The 14,325-nt window shown below is 45.3% G+C and overlaps 1 protein-coding gene across 1 annotated transcript in view; it reads left to right on the forward strand.

Annotated features, from left to right (window-relative positions):
- The first annotated feature begins 8,981 nt into the window (after window positions 1-8,981).
- ahdc1 (AT hook, DNA binding motif, containing 1) overlaps window positions 8,982-14,325 on the forward strand; it is a 90,284-nt gene continuing 84,940 nt past the window's right edge. Inside the window, exons 1-2 of the mRNA XM_042338847.1 lie at window positions 8,982-9,067; window positions 10,868-10,956. The gene's annotated coding sequence lies outside the window, so the exon portion shown is untranslated. The remainder of the gene's footprint in view (window positions 9,068-10,867; window positions 10,957-14,325) is intronic.

Consider the following 14,325-nt stretch of genomic DNA (forward strand, 5'->3'; position numbering starts at 1 on the left):
GTCCCAAACACAGCAATAAGATTCAACAACTTGCACTTACACAGCACCCTCCACGCAGGGTAGCATCTCAGAGCGTTTAACAGTGGTGGAGCCTGACTCCGACTAATTCATGGTTAATGGCCAATTATTGGCTCTCTATTGTCACCAAACATTGTATTGGGAGGTTGCACGTTGTATTTATCGCATTACTGTTTGAAGGAGGTTCCACATGAGATTAGCTTCTGCATTTATCTATCTTTAAATCCCACCTTAAACCCTCTCGGTCCTATGGTCATATCCCTATTGCCCCTTTGTTCGGAGTCTATCCCACAACTGTGAAAGAGACAAATCAGCAAGAATGTCTAATATGCCAGTGGTGTCAGAGATAGCTTGAATGAACTGGGCATTATTAATAGTACTAACAATTCATTTGATATATAGTGCCTTTCATATCAGGAAGATATCACAAAGCACTTTACAGGATTGCTGCAAAGTGTAGCGACTTGTATTTTGAGCTGAAAGCAGCAGCCAATTTGCACACAGCAATGTGACACAAAGTGAATGACCAATTTTTTGCTCCTTTCACTTTTTGAATTTCGTGGGATTTTTAACATCAACCCAAACAGGCAGACGGGACTTGGTTTAATATCTCGCCTAAAGAACGGCACCTCCAACCACGCAGTATTGCCTTGGAGTGTCAGCCTTGACTGATTTGCCGCGTTTCGCCCACAAAATATGCTGTCAATTCACTTTACAATATATTCTGTGAAGCGCTTTGAGCTGTCTCAAAGATGTAAAAAGGCATTATATCAAATCCAAGGATTATTTTTATTACTCCAGTGGTAAAGTAGACCCAGTTTAGAAAAGGTGCTTGCGAAAAGACTACTCAGTAGAAAAGGTATTGGACAATTAATGTTTTGATTCCTGATCTTAAGGAAAAAAGACAAGGTCTTGGACAAGAATTCGCCAACACCTCGGTGCTTAAATCTATTACCATCAACTCTGGGGGAAAACCTGTTTCTGAAAATAAAAACTGTGACAGTCATTTGATGCTACAGATAAAAGGCTTTTAAAAGTTGCAAGAGCACTTTTCATTCTGGAACAAGGCTGCTGTGTGCTTGTGGTGTCATTATTTCTGACAAATCGTGGCTCATTCTTTCATTAAAAGATTCAGTAGGGGGGTTCCAGGAGTTTCCGTGCAGCAAAGTTCACGATGAATGAATAGCAGACGGCAATGTCTCCATTTAAAATATCTTTTTTTACTCTGTATTCCAACGGCATTTGAGCTTTGAAAACCACAGCGCCAGTGACTTGCTGGTCTGTTAACAGTTAACTCGCATAAGGAACCATAAGGTACTTTATTCAACACGATTGCCCAGACCAGTGATTTGTAACCTTTGAATCTTTGACACTTTCAAAGCAAAACCACTAAGAAAAGGATAGGATGGGGGTTGGAGTGACTTCACAACGTTGCTCTCCAGAAAATTCCTGTAGCATTGCTTTATCAAGATTAGGCTTTTTAAGACTTTATCCGTGCCTAGAGATACCAGGTTTGGAGAGGACGAACAGTTATGTAATAATAATAATAATAATAAAGCAATCCCTGCATTTAATATCATGCCTTATCATATCTCAAAGCGCTTCACAGAATATACTGTAAAGCGAATTGACTGTACAGATATTTTGTGGGCGAAACGCGGCAGCCAATTGCGCACAGCAGTGTCCTACAAACAGTCGTGGATTGAGTGACTGCTTTTTTTTGTATCAAACACATTATTTTCTTCATAGTTAATGGAAAATATTTTTTATTACCTCCCTGATGGCTTTCACATCAATTCCGAGATTCGTGTTTGAGAGAAAGCTAGCCGGAAGCTATCTGCAGCTTGATTCCTTGTGTCGTGTTTAAGCTGTGAAACGCAGACTCGTGGAGCCACTTTAAGCTGGGGAAAATGGGAGAAGAACTCTCATTGCTTTGTTTGACAGCTCTGGGTGCCACAGCCTGTCCGACATTTATCAGAGTACCTTAAACTATTATAGTCTGACATTTGGCCTTCAGGATTTATCACAGCTGAGTTCGATCATGCTGTTCGCCAGTGACTTGGCTAAGCTGGATTCTGCGTGGTAACAGGAAAAGGACCCACTATTTACTATCCACCTCTTACCACTGATTTTCCTCATTCAGAGAATGTACTGCATCTCAAAATGTTGTTTGAAACAAATCACCGACAACTGTCAAGTTACTTGTCGAGTTGGTGGAATCCTGTAGCTCAGTGGTTAGAGCACTCGCCTCGCAAGCGAGAGGATCGGGTTTGATTCCCGGGCAGGGCGAAATGTTAGGCAAGTTTCCTTATTCCCCACGCCTCTGTTTATCTGGCAGTAAGTCAGAACCAGGGATAATAATCTCTTAAAAAAAAATGTAAATAATAATAGTCTGGTCACTCGATCCACGACTGTTTGTGGGTCACTGCTGTGCGCAATTGGCTGTTGCGTTTTACCCACAAAATATAAAGTCGATTCACTTACCAGTATATTCTGTGATGCTATCACTTTCACATTCATTGCTTACTGAAATCCTACTCATTTGCTTCCTCGAGCCAGTTGACTGGGTAAGCAGGTTTAATTTTTGCTCCTTATTTCAGTGGCTCAAATATATTCAAGAAACGGTAGAAATGATGAGAAATCCTGGAATCCGAAAACAGCCTCGACAGTAGAATGGGGACGAATCTGGTGTTCAACTCCCCCCCCCCCACCCCCCCCCACGTTGCTGGACTGAGAGCAAAAAGATGTGAATTCACGTGTTTAAGTTTTCAAGGAAATTGTCTAGATATTTGGTTAGGGCCTCTCCGTGAGAAGCATCTTGTGCGCTTGTGTTATTTCAAGGCAGATAGCTTGATTGCTTCAACCAAATTATATTTTGATCCAAGACAAGATCAAAACAAACTCAAAGGGATTTTTTTTGTGTGTGTCTCTACAAAACTATATTTGCGCCACGAGAAACCCACTGGGTATTTTAGATTCAGTTGTTCTCGCTGGCGGGTCTAAACAGATTACCACAACAACAACTTGCATTTATACAGCGCTCGACAGTGAGGGGTATGATGCCGAGCCGGGGAGAAGGGGGACGTGACCGTAGGCACGGTCGAATAGGATGGTCATCAGATGCAACCTGAAGGTGGGGAAGGAAGGGGCGAGTGGGAGGGATAGTGGAAGAGTGTTCCGGAATTGTGTGGCTGAAAGCACTACACAACTGCTTTGGAATGAAAACAGCATTGCTTTCTTCAGCCAGAAATGAAGCACTGTGATCTTGCTGCCTTGTCAATTAAGAGAGTCGCAATATAACCTGCATTTTGTCAATTTTCCTTCCATGCAGTCTGATACACTTTCGTTTGCAAACATCCTCTTCCCCAATCATTATTTCGTGAATGTCAACGACTGAAGGAATATTAGGGAGTCACCACTGTTGTGTGTGATTTCCTAGCACTTTGCGATGTACTGTACGACACATGACAAATCTTTCAGAGAATTGGCATTTATGTTTGAAGGCTGTGGTTGGATTTTCCTTTGATGGGGCCATAAATTTGCAACTACCACTGGAATAAATTCAAGCGTGTTTCGTTTGTAAAGACAAAAGTTTCAAAGCAAACGTATGCGCTGTGCTCAATCTTGAGAAGGTGAACTTGTTGCGCTTTCTATGCATTCAGAACTGGGGCAATTTCATCAACTTTGAAGTTCTGGGCTACCACGCAGGGTTTGAAACTTGAAAATCATACAGTCTCACCAAATATGGTAATCAGCATGAGTTTTGAAGGAAGGAAATAACCTGGCGTGTTACTGTTATGCGGCAACACATAGTACCAAATAGCTTTCTTCTCTAAAAAAATGGTCTACACTATGATCAAAGACATTTTGATTGGCGGATCGCTTTCCAGGGGTAACAATCCCTGAAAAAAATACCCTGGATTTTTTGGTCCTTTTCAATTCCCAGCAGACGCTGAAAAGGTGCGGCAGCCGACGGAAAAGATGCATTCATATTGATTGGGACAATCAATGAAAGTATATCAAGAGATTATCAACATCTCTTGATATACAGCACAAGATCAGACTAGATGAAGAGTCCCAATGTCCAGGCCTTGACAACCTTTCCTTAGCAACCTGTTCCGATCATTAATTATCCATCTGGTAAAGAAAAACTTCCTAGTATCTGTGCTGAACTTGTCCTTTGCAGCTCTAAACTCTTGTGGTGCTGCCTTAGTGCATCCAAAGCTACAGCTCTCCATTTACTTTCAGAATCCAATACAAAATGTTAACTCACACCAAACATATTCAATTAAATTTAATGAACACATTAAAATGAAATAAAATGTTTAAGAGTTTTTCTTTCCCAACAGAACTTCTGCCTTTAGGAGTTGGAAGAAGGCATTTAGCCAGTTCACTGTGTCACCCATATCTAAGCCTTGGCTCTTGCCAACCTGCGCCTAATACTTTCCGGAATTAGGTATGCAGGATGCAACCCTCCAGGGAAGAGATTGCGCATTCCATTCCAATAAACTATCTCTGGAATTCCCGCGTGTAGGTGGGATGCATGGAATTCTCAGCTTGGTTTGGATACTCTTAAGCACGGTAGTGGTCAGACACCCGGCTGACCCCCAAAAAATCATCTTGTTTTAGGACTCAATCAATCTGCCCCTTTTTTCTCCTCTTTCCACTCCAACATGAAACTCTTTGGTCAGTCAGTGATTGATTTAAGTCTCTGTTGAGAATGCTACAACTGAGTCAATATTTACTACACTAGGTGGCAGTCTATTCATAAGTCAACAAAAAACAAGCGCTCAGCAAGCTTGGGGCTACAATAGTTTTTAATTGTGTCCTGATTCCAGGCAAAATACCTCTGATGTATTCCCACACTACATTTTGCCACAATGTGGAAACAAACTCCTCAAATTAGTTTATAAATGATAAATCTTTAAGCATTAGAGCAAATATTGGCTTTGACAGCGACAATTGCATTCTAAATTAACAATCCTTACTGAGTCTAAGTAAGAAAAAAAANTCCAATACTTCAGGAATTGTTGCACATTAGTAAGAGCACTTGGTATTACAAATGCATCTTTTCTTCTTGTATGTACAGTGCTACATTCAAGCGTGTTTTCTTAACCAATGTGAGAAAACAACGCAATGTTTACCTTTGAAGAGATCTACATTCCTTTTGTTATGTGTCAATTCCAAACACAATATCTCACGTAGAGGGTTTGTGCTCTCAGCTGACTATAGAGCAGATACTGAGAAAGAGCAAGGAGGTGAACTGAAGATCGACTCATCCAGGAACACACTTGGTCTCTTGGGTCTTCACAGTGCTATTGGAAGACGTTTCGTTACAGGGTCCATCTGTCTCCCTTCTCCGTCTTTCATTTTAGAAAAAAAAGAGTAGAATTTATCAAAAAATATTATTGTGCTGAACTTTAACAAATGCAGCAGCAACAATAAATTACATTTGCTTACCACCTTTCACATGGGTAGGACATCCCAAGGTGCTGGACAGTTAGGGATTTGGACCTGAGCTGAGGGTTGGGATCAGGAGGGGTGGAATATTTCTGGAAAAATAGCCTTGAATGACCCACAGAAGGTGCGATGGTAAATATACTTACAATAAACAAATGTCTGGCCAAAGGTATGAAAATTCAACCCCTGAGGGTGCTTTGGGTTATTACATACATCATTTGGTAAATTTTGATTCACTGTTTCATTCACATTTACGGTGTTTCATTTTCTTCTCTTGTTCTTACAGATGTAAGTGGTGATTGTAGCATATTCATTGGAGCACTCGACCCACAAACAAGAGGACCTGGGTTCGATTCCCAGGCAGTGTGAGATGTTGGGCAACTTTCCTTACTCCATACGCCTGTTCACCTATCAATAAATAGGAATCTGGTTGTTTGTCAATTGGCGGATCGCTTTTCCGGGGCTCACAAACCCATCAAAAAGATAAATAAATAAAATAATAATAATGTGGTCACTCAATCCACAATTGTTTGTGGGACACTGCTATGCGCAATTGGCTGCCGCGTTTCACCCACAAACTACACAGTCAATTCACTTTACAGTGTATTCTGTGAAGTGCTTTGAGACGTCTCAAAGACCGATAAGGCACTATTTTTCATCAATTGCAAAGATTATTCTGATTATTAGTGTAAAAAATGAGAACCAAGATACATATTCGTCTTCCTTTGCGTTTTCTTTTTTGCAGTTAATCTCATTCTGTGCTGTTCTGGATGGAAGTGGCTATAACTCCCATTGTTTTTTTTTGGCACATTTCAGAATCGAGTACTTAGAGGTTATTGTGCTCTGTTCCTTCAAGGTGGCAAATTGATTGTTGTGGGTTTTTCTGCCCTAACAAATATGTGCATGCACATATATAAAAAAACAGTAATGTCATTTTAAATTCAAAATGAAATTGGATTAAACGTAAAATTAAACTCGACAATAACATTCTCGGCCTCTCTATCTCAAAGTCAAATCGTTACATCTCCTCCATCTCTAAGGCACTCGCCAGGAGATACATAATAGGTACATGAGCTTACGTCCATACATTACTACATAATAATCCCGACAATGTTGAAATCAAAATCCATCCAACGTATGACTCCTACTCTAAGTCTCCCATCCACCCATTACCCCTTAGTACCTCTAGATTGTGGAATTATTTGTCTCTTTTCCACTTTCCTCCCTCAAACAATCTATAGGCTTTAACGTGCAAACTTACGATCGTCCATCCTACTGGTTCTTGACTTATCTTATTTCACTGTAACTCTTTGTTCAGCTTTACTGCTGCACTGTTCTATGAACCCATCCCTCGCCTTTGTGGCCGAGCAACATGAAGCTAAGTATTTCCGATTGCGCTCATCATTAAACATTAGAAGTTCCGTGTAAAGATTTCGAATTTATAACCTGGTTCTCTCAAAGCCATTTCAACACCAACAACAAGTGGCGTTGAACATAACGCGCCTTTCACGTCGGGAGGATGTCCCCAGGCGCTGATTTCAGCTAGGGTTGCCAGCATCTGGTTGGATGTATTGTATTCTCGGAGGTGTCATCAGATGACGCAATTCCGTGTAAGTTCTGAGCTATTCCGAAACAAATTCACCGCGGAGCATTTCAAAAATCGTCCATTTAAAAAAAAAAAACGGTTCTGTTCCTATCGAGGGTGTAAAATGCTGGTGATCGCTCACGAGCCCGGGTTACATTCGGTCACTGTTGTGAAGTGAGACAACGCTGACTTTAAGGCCGTTAGATCTAAGTTGCAGAACTAGTTGACCAACAAGATGGTTGAGAGAGAGGGAGAAGTGCACGTTTCCTTGACATTTTCGACACGGGCTGGATTGTAGAATCTCCGAATGTGGATGGCTAATAATGATAATAATAATCCTTGCGTTTGATACGGCGCCTTATCACATCTTCGAGACGTCTCAAAGCGCTTCACAGAATATACTGTAAAGTGTAGTGCTTGTACATTTTGCGGGCGAAACAAATGAGAGGCTGGTACAGAGATGAATCCGATTCACGGTTCGATATTCGTGTTGAGAATTCCCTACGATTGTTCTCCCGGGTCGCCCACGGCAGCGTCTGTGCCATTAACCTCTAACTCCTCGAGACACCATGACAATGCTGGAGCGTTGGCGATGTTAATTTCAGCCCTGTTGACGGAATTGCGTGACAAACACACCACAATGGCTGCACGTCAGCTCCGGGAGTGACTCGGAATTCGACGGCTGGAAATTCAAGCGCTCCGAGGCACTGCCCCGCAAGTTGTCGTGACCGTTAACTCACTGGAGGACCCCGAGCATTGATTCTTTCACCCCGCTGCTCAATTCCACGCAGCAGGGAATTACTTGCTCCCAAAAAAAACACAGGGAATAATGCAGGATAAATTAGGTTCATTCGGGAGTTGTCTGCTGAACAGAAAAAAAAAGCCCTTAAGCTTTCCGTGTCACTTGGAGCAAAACAATGCTCGTGGGCACGAAGCTGTTGATGAATTTCCAATCTCGCCGTTTGTGGGGCTGTTGCCGCAAGAAATTTCGGGAGGGGAAATGTTTCTGAGGGAAACTACTCTGTAAATTGCTGTATTGGTATTAAGGTTTACTTGGAAGTTGCCGGCAGCCTATTGCTTGAATTTGCATCGAAAAATGATTAAGTGCGCGGTTTTCCTGCCGTTTGGTACTCAGTTAAAGAGTTCAACGGACTCGTAATAGCCGCTAGTAATGATCTGTGGCAGTCAATGGGACTTATTGTGGATCATGCCTTTGACAAACTGTGACGTTTAAGGAGACAAATGTAATTTTTTTCCCCCCAATATCCTTCTTTCTCTGTCCCTCTTTCCTTCCTCTTCTCTTCGCTCCCTCCATGTCCTTTCTTTGCCTCCTCCCTCAATTTCCCTTGCCCCGATCTTCCTCTTTTCGTATCTCCTTCCTTCTTCTGCTCTTCCGCACCCTCCCGTTCCTTCGCTTCTCTCCTTCCATTTCCTCTCCTTACCCCCCACCGTGGCCTCGCTTTCCCTCTCTCCGCCTCCTCTTCTTCTCTTTCCCTCCCTCCGTGTCCTTTCCTTGTCCCTCTCTGCCTCTCCCTCCCCCTTCCCTCTCTCTTCATCTTCCCCATCTTCCTCCCCCGCCCTCCTTCCCTCCATCCCCCTCCTCCTCTTTCCTTCCCCTCTTCCCCCTTCCTCTTTCTTCCCCCTTCTTCTTTCTTCCCCTCTCCTCTTTCCTTCCCCTCTTCCCCCTTCCCCTTTCTTCTTTCTTCCCCTCTTCCCTCCTCCATTCTTCCCCTCTTCCCCCTCCTCTTTCCTCCCCCTCTTCCCCCTCCTCTTTCCTTCCCCTCTTCCCTCCTCCCTCCTTTCCTCCCTCTTTCCCTCCAATTGACAGCGACACGTGCCTTGACATGGGGAGGGGAGGGGAGGGAGCGAGGGAGCAGTGCGCATGCGCTGGGGGCGGAGCGGGGGGCGGGGCGTGCGGTGTGGGGGGCGGGGCGACGCGGCGCATGCGCGGTGCGGGGGGAGACGGCTGCAACACTGTATCGGGAGGCTGGGGAGCAGCAGCAGGTAAGGGCTCACCCCCCACACCAACCCCCCCCCCCCCCACACACACCCCCCACCACCCACACCACCCCCCCACACACCAACCCCCCACACCACCCCCCACACACACCCCCCACCACCACCCCCCACACACCACCCCCACCCCCCCCACACACCACCCACACCCCCCCCACACACCAACCCCCACCACCCACACACCAACCCCCCCCCACACACCAACCCACACACACACCACCCCCCCCACCACCACCCCACACACCACCACCCTCCACACCACACACCACCCCACACACCACCCCCCCACACCACCACCCCCCACACCACCACCCCACACACACCCCACACCACCCACACCACCCCACACACCAACCCCCCCACACACCACCCCACACACACACCAACCCCCCCCACCACCCCACACACAAACCCCCCCACACCAACCCCCCCCACCACCCCACACACAAACCCCCCCACACCACCCCCCCCCCCACCACCACACCACCACCACCCCCCCCACCACCACCCCACACACAAACCCCCCCCCACCACCACCCCACACACACAAACCCCCCCACCACCACCCCCCCACACCAACCCCACCCCACACCAACCCCCCCACCACCCCACACACAAACCCCCCACACACACCAACCCCCCCCACCACCACCCCCCCACACACACACCCCCCACACCACCCCCCACCACCCCACACACAAACCCCCCACCACCCCACACACAAACCCCCCCACACACACCAACCCCCCCCCACCACCACCCCCCCACACACACACACCCCCACACCAACCCCCCCACACACACACACACCCACACACACTCACCACCCCCACACACCCTCCCCACACACACACTCACCACCCCCCACACCCCCTCCCCACACACACACACACCACCCCGGGGGGGGGGAACGGGACATGTGTGTGAGTGTCACTGTCATCCATAGGAAGGGGGAAAAAATACACAGCAGCAAAAGGGGGGGAAGGGAGGGTGAGTGGGGGGGTTCTCTCTCCAGGGTTTTTATTTATTTTTATTTATTGGTGTCACGTTATGGTATATAATATACAACATAGGTTTTTTTTATATAAAAAATAATCCTGGAGAGAAACGAACCCCTTTTTAATCCTCCTCCTCTGTTCCAGCTGCCCTTAGATATATATACCATGTATATATATATATACATATAGTATATACAATGTATATGTATATATAGTATAGATAACGTATGTGTATATAGTATATACAATGTATACATATATATTTAGTATATACAATGTATGTGTGTACATAATGTATGTATATATATTTAGTATATACAATGTGTGTGTATATATATTGTATATACAATGTGTGTATTATATATATATACATTTTATATATATGTGTGTGTGTATTTATTTAAGGGCAGTTAGAACAGAGAGCTATGTCAGTGTGGGCATCACCTTATATCTGTTGTTGGGGGAAAGAAAAATGAGCAGCTTTTCAATAGGAGAAAGGACGTTAAAATGGGCTGATTCCAGGGGTGGGGGGGGTTGAAAAAAAATTCTATCCATGTATGTGAATAATATATATATATGTGTGTGTGTGTGTATATGTTTTAAGTTTAAGAGCAGGGAGATGTTCGTGTGAGCCTTTTATCTGTGGGAGGGGGGAGAAATACAGCAGCAAAGGCGAAGGACTAGGAGGAGGGAGGGTACAATGCAATGGGTTTCTCTCTCCAGGGTTTTTTTTTAGACTATTTTAAATTATATATATATATATATATATGTGTTTATATATGTGTTTGAGGACAGCACAGCTAAAGCAGAGAGATGTCAGTGCGAGCACTGTATCCGTGGGAGGAAAAAGCAACAGCAGCAGAGGGATGGGAGAGGGAGGTTAGTTTGCAGGTTTTTTTTAATATATTTTACATTTTTTTTTAGAAAAAAATGATGTTTTAAGGGCAGTGAGACGTCAGTGCACATCACTGTAATCTGTGGGCGCAAAAAAAAATCACACACAGCAGCCAATGCAAAGGAGAAGGGGTTATTTTTTTTTAAAAAAAAGGGTTTAAGGTTTAATCTTAAGGGTTTAATTTTAATTCAGATTTTAAATTAATTAATGCATATATATATATATATGTGTGTGTGTGTGTGTGTTTGAGGGCAGCTGACAGTCAAGATGCAAATGATATTTTTTAAGGTGAAATGTGCCATCCCAGTAGGTATTTTGTGTTGAAAAAAAATGCCACAAGTCAAAGGGTTGGGTTAGTTATAGCGACCAGAGAGCTCCAGACACTGCAAATTCTCTCTCTCTCTCTCCCTCTCTTACACACTCCCCCTCTCCCCCCTCTTCCTTGCCTGTAATGGGTAGCAGATTTCACTGAGCTGGATCTCTCTCTCTCTCTCTCTCTCTCTCTCTCAATCTCTCTTCCCCCCCCCCCCAAAAAAAAAAAAAATTTATATATGAGAGGCGTAGGCTGCAGCTCCCCATCAGCTCAGCTCGATTTCCTCAATGTTATTACGTTTTGCAGCTTTGAAACTGCAATTACATAAAAGTTAAAAGACGCCATGTCTCTGAATGGTGACTTCCCATTCAATGCAGAGCTTCTCTTTCCACTCTGTCTCCCCCCCCACCCACCCACTCTGTCTCCCCCCACCCACCCACTCTGTCTCCCCCACCCACTCTGTGTCCCCCCCCACCCACCCACTCTGTCTCCACCCCCCCCTACACACCCACCCACTTTGTCTCCCCACACCCACCCTGTCTTCCCCACCCACCTCCTCTGTCTCTCCCTCTCCCTCTCCCCCACCCACTTCCTCTTTCCCCACCCCCTCCTTTTTCCCCACACCCCTCTTCTCCCCCACCCACAGCCTTTGTCTCTCCCAATCACCCCCCCCCTCCTCTCCCCCAGCCCCCTACAGTCCTCCCCTAACCACACACACACCCCCCACCCTGTGCTCCCCCCACCCCCAGCCACACCCACCTTCCCTCTCACCCACACCCACCCCCCCCCTCTCAGTGTGTTTCAGTGACACTGACCACAAACCCTTTTATGGGAGGCATAGAGTAAAACAAATGAAGCTATTCAAGCAACAGGACACTTCTGGCGTGATCATTTATACATGCAACTTTTCTGTGCGTGGGGGTGGGGGGGGGGGGGGAGGCAGTGGGGGAGAGGGGAAAGAAAGGGAGCGAGAGAGAGAATCGACTTAAAAATGCAGTGATCAAGCCTATAAGCTTTGAGCTTTACCTGCAAGGCTTGGCTCGCTTCGTGCTGTTTCAAGAAGGTGTTTTATTATGCGTGACAAACCGAAACAAGAAAAAAATATTCCAGTGAAACCCTGCAAACGGCAACCTTGCAGTATCCCAATGGCATCTCTCACCAGAAGCCGTCTCGTTTTGGTCACTCGGGGCCATATCTTTGCCTCCCCCTCTTCTCTCCCCCACCGCCTCATTCCCTCCCCGTGCTGTCAGGTTTGGCAGAACTTGACAAGATGGGAACCCTGAACAGGTTGGGGGAATTAGCAGCGATAGCATAAAAGCACGGACCTGGAGAGTGCTATAGACTAGAGTGTTGCTGGTGCATGCAGACAGCTACATAGGAAGCTGCAGTTGTAGTTGGGGAGATCTGAAGCTATTGCAGCAAAGTAAAGCATGTGAAGGTTGGGAAGGATTGTGGCCAATGCAGGGAAATGTTGACCCACACGTTAGGTTTCAGATGACTTTTGTTTCTTAACTAACCAGTTCTTCACACTAGTGTTGTCAGAACCTCTTAATTGTGTGCGGGGGATGGGGGTTGTGGTGGGATGGAGAAGAGGGGAAGGACTGGTAGTTTGCACTCTTTTCTCCCCCCCCCCCCCCCCCCCCCCCACCCTCCACGCACACCCACGACTCAACCAAGCAGCTATACTCTGTACATAGCGAATGGATCAATTCCAGCAGAATCAGTTACATGGAATGTTACATTCCCTCCATCCCCCTCCCTCGCACTCTCTGCCCACTCCCACCCCCCTCACTCTCTCTGCCCCCTCCCCCCCCCCCCCCCATCTTCCTTTGATCTGTAATTTAACTGGTGCATCGGAACGACCAGCAACACAGCTGGACTTCTCATTTTGTCCTTGCTGTACTTTGCATTACATTAGAAAGGTTCAGAATGGTGGCGTTCGTTTAGTGCTTCCAGGTAGGTTACTGAAGGTTACATGTCTTGACGGTCACTCACCACCACAGGATCTGAAAGAGTCCACAATATTTGTGCAAAGCGATGACACACAAGGGTTATGTGAGTTGAGACATTTCAGCCATTATTAGCAAAAGCAAAGCTTGAGTTCCACATTGATTGTGTGTGTGCAAAGATCTCTTGTCTGCTGCTGGTTGGTGATTTTTCAGGATATTCATTTTATTCCGGTGTTTTGCCCAGTAACTGTTCCAACTGAAAATCGAAGTGGAAATTAATTAAGCTGCAGCTTCCTCCATACGCTGTGTTTTTCTTCAGCTCGGATTTGTTCAGTGTGTTTTGTTGTTGAGAGGGGTGGTGGTGGGTGGGGGGAGAGGAAAATTCAGTAGATGGCTTTGTTTAAAGCAGCAAATGTACATTTTTTATTTCATTTTTAATTCTCAGCAGCACACTCCGGAGTATAATTGGAAAAACGTTTTAGTTTCGAGGCGTTTGGCCTTTTTGTGAAACACTGAAATGGGGGAATCGATTGATCGTGGTGGAATGATATAAAACTGTGCCAATCGGCTGCCGGGTTTTGCCCACAAAATATACAGTTCATTCACTTTACAGTATATGCTGCGATGCGCTTTGAGGCGTGATGAGGCGCTATATCAAATGCAAGGATTATTATTATCATCAGAATGTTGACCAGCTGGAGGATGCGTTTGGGTGTTGAGGGATCGCACTTTAACACGTAAACATTTGCTATCCATAATCAGCAATTTAGTCTGTTCAATTGAATATACCCAGTGTAAAGTTGAGCCCTTTTTGCATGCTTCCATCGCAGTCAAGATCAATCAGTTTTGTTAAGTAAAAATCTGAATTTTATTATGTTAAACTCTGAGAACAGTATGTGCACCAGCTTTGCCAGATGAACCAAATTGACTGCAGAACAGGGTTCGACATCGGCTGTGGTGAAGTCTGTGGTCTAGACTGTACTGGCTTCCTGACTGAGGGTGGAAAAATGTATACCAGGGGGCAGCATTCATAGAGGAAGCAAAATGTTTGTTTGTATTTATTTAACGGAATATCCAACGTCCAAAGCCAA

The sequence above is a fragment of the Callorhinchus milii genome, unplaced genomic scaffold (genome assembly GCF_018977255.1).
Source record: "Callorhinchus milii isolate IMCB2004 unplaced genomic scaffold, IMCB_Cmil_1.0 Scaffold10, whole genome shotgun sequence".
NCBI classification, from domain to species: Eukaryota; Metazoa; Chordata; class Chondrichthyes; order Chimaeriformes; family Callorhinchidae; genus Callorhinchus; species Callorhinchus milii.